At 35.2% G+C, this 3,293-nt stretch overlaps 1 pseudogene; it reads right to left on the reverse strand.

The window, feature by feature from the left end:
* Positions 1-477: 477 nt before the first annotated feature.
* LOC117106281 lies at positions 478-2,655 on the reverse strand (annotated as a pseudogene).
* Between the last annotated feature and the right edge of the window lie 638 nt (positions 2,656-3,293).

Genomic DNA, 3,293 nt, shown 5'->3' on the forward strand with positions numbered 1-3,293 from the left:
AATATAGTGTTTCTAAAGTCTATACATGGTATTCGTTTGTTATATTCTTTTATTATGATCATACATCGTGTAGCATAGCTCTCAACGAATGTTGTCATAATATATAAACAAATTGAATGAAGAAATTGTGTAATCAAATGCCTCTGACGGGATTCGAACGTGCGACCGCTCAGGCTTCATGATTGCACATATTCAAATAACGTCAAATACACTCTATTACACGGCTAGAAAGAAATAATAGCATATAATATAAATCAATTTTATCTTTCTTTGATGATTTATATATAATTTAACAGTGTTAGCAGCTATCTTGATATATATATATATATATATATATATATATATATAGCCCTATATATTATATTGTAACTAATCTTTGTGATATACACTAAATGATAAAGTCACTTGTTAAAGTAAATGACCACATGACCATATAATAATGAATATGATACCATAGCATGATTTTTTGGACCTTACTTACTCGTCATACGGTTTATTCCCCCACATGTGAGCAGCACTGTTAACAAGCCATGTGCAATTTAAAGACATCACATAACGTAAAATTGCACCAATAAAAAACCCATTCCAGAGGGTTTCTCCCCATACTGTTGGCAATAGACTGGGCATGACAAAGCACATAAAAGGCATCAAGACCATATAATATCTGAAAGATAAGACATCAATACCAGTTAGCTTACTACAACAGTAAAGTCATGAATGTGTTAAACTCGTACTGATTCTCTAATTTGGTTATTTTGTATATAATTATGATACACTGACGGGTACGCTCGAAAGATCTCGATTTCCTCGAGTAGGAATATATTGTAACAAAGCAACATTTCGTTGATGAGCTATGCTTGATACGATTATTACAATACGTTCCTACTTGAGCACTTTTATTGTTATTGTTATATATATATATATATATATATATATATATATATATCTGACTCTGACATCAACACTAGTAAACTCGTATATCTCGTACGACAGATCTAGTATAGCCTAGGCCTATAGTAGACTAACAAAATCACTTTCTTACTTGTGTTGGTATCTGACGATAGGATCACTCATTAGGTCTCCAAGATCTATTTTCTGACCGTTTTTTTATCACATCTGGGTGTTTCTTTACCATTAGCCAACCAACGTGCGAGAAGAAAAATCCACGCTTTGCATTGTGGGGATCGGCGTCAGTCTCTGAGAATTTATGATGGACACGATGATCACGTGACCACTCATATGCACTATTCTGAAATATGAAATATTAATCATAACGTTGTAAAAATGTCTTTTCTAATTTTCTTTTCATTTCAATATATATGTATATATATATATATATATACATATAAGAAATTGTATATAAGGATATATATGTATGTATATATATATATATATATATATATATGTTATACTGTATAAAGTATTCAGTATTATGCATCTTAGTAGGCCTACCTGGTGAGCAATAAGTGTAAGTACTGCCAACATTAATCGCAAGGGCCACTTGGCCTTATAACTGCGATGCGCCCATAATCTATGCGAACCTGCTGTTACTCCGACCTCAGTCCAAAACCATAGAAATGTGCCTGTGAATGGATAACAAAGTTTATTGTTAAGTATCAACTTCTGAATCCACACTTATTGGTTTTCAGTAAAGCCTGACGCACACTTGAATCGGCATCGGCAGCCCGACGCGATTCACGGCGATGGACGACTAACAGTCGGCTGAAAAAAAAAATTGTCTGCCAATAAATTCAGAAAAAAAAAACCCCTAAAAAATGCAATCACTTAAAGCTAAGAGCTCCTGATCAATGATCAATAAATTATTAACTTCCAACCAGAAACAAAATCTTTAAATTGGTCACCAGCAAATTCAAGGATCTATGTATAATAATACTCCAAAGGTAATTATTACTATATATTTTTCTATCAATTTTCAAAGCATTGTTTCATCAAACTTTTTATTGTAAGTTAGTAGGCTACTTAAATAGGTGAGCTACAAAATTATTTAATGTAATCGTTCCAGTTGTGGATCTAGAAATCTGGAGTAAAGGGGCCCAGTAAGGGACTTTCACAGATGGTGGACCTATACAATTTCAGCCCCAACATGGTTGAGGCTAAGACAAGAAAATTTATGATTATGTGCACCTCTAGATGAGGGGCTTGGCGAAAATTGAACTCAGACTTTTTTCTCCATTTTTTTAATTTTCAAAAATGTAGGGTATGGGTGGGGGTGCAGGACCGGCTGTCCTCGTGAATCCGCCACTTTTCAGTTTTTTTTAGATCAACACAATAATAAACTTACCCCATATCAACGTCATTAGCTGACATTGCCAGACCACAAACACCAGAGCATACACTGCACCGATGTGAAACATTTTTACCATTATCACGTTTTTCCAAACAATATCATAGTCGCGTGGCGCGACCTCTTCATTTTCTACAGGTAGTTGTAATGTTTCTTCTTTAATATGCTGAACTTCAGCCGCAACTACTTTAGGAAGAGAAATCACTTCATTTGGCCGCGGGCTCATCGTTGAAAGTAAAATGTTGATTTAATTAAAAATAATGATGGTATTGAAAATTGGAAGATAACTGACTCGAGACCTCAGAAACCTATGTTCTTGTGCCCGTAACGGTCGCTTTCCTGATAAGTAAATTTTTGCCCAAACCAAGACGTTTATAGGAATGGAACGGGGCGTGATATTTACATAGGCGTACTGATACCAAACTATTGGAAAACCTTGAATTTTGAAGAACTTAAAAGTCGGGAAACGACCCCGGACCCTCCCTTACTTTTTGGGTTTTCATGGAAACATTTTTATCACCCCCCACCCACTTAACCCTAAATTTTATCTCAGATCCGCTTCTGTAGTGAATCTCGCATGAAAACACCAAAATCTGATACAAATTATATGTAAGTTTTGACGGCAGAGCGCGTTTTCTCCAGGCACCGTTTCGTTATTATCCAGGGTAGTGTGAATAGCTGTCCTTAATTCAGACTATGGTGTGAACATTAAACGGACCGATATCTATAGCATACCATATAACAGAGGCAAGAGGCATGCAAATAGAACAGAAGCCGGCCTTCACCTTAACCGCCCATACGATTACGCAAAGATTGACAGCTTTTGTTGCAGTTTATAGCCAATCAGAGGCGAGTTCTGGAATTCTGAAGAAGTATAAATTTAGATAGATTTATTATTGCATGTCTTCTTTTGTTTATTCATTCTTAAACAAATCAGATATCAATTTCTAAATACACTATCCTTCGGATAGATTACGTTATGCCTAAG

This window comes from Anneissia japonica, unplaced genomic scaffold (assembly GCF_011630105.1).
Source record: "Anneissia japonica isolate Jap-2015-1 unplaced genomic scaffold, ASM1163010v1 scaffold1356_len1145284_cov175, whole genome shotgun sequence".
In the NCBI taxonomy this organism is placed as follows: Eukaryota; Metazoa; Echinodermata; class Crinoidea; order Comatulida; family Comatulidae; genus Anneissia; species Anneissia japonica.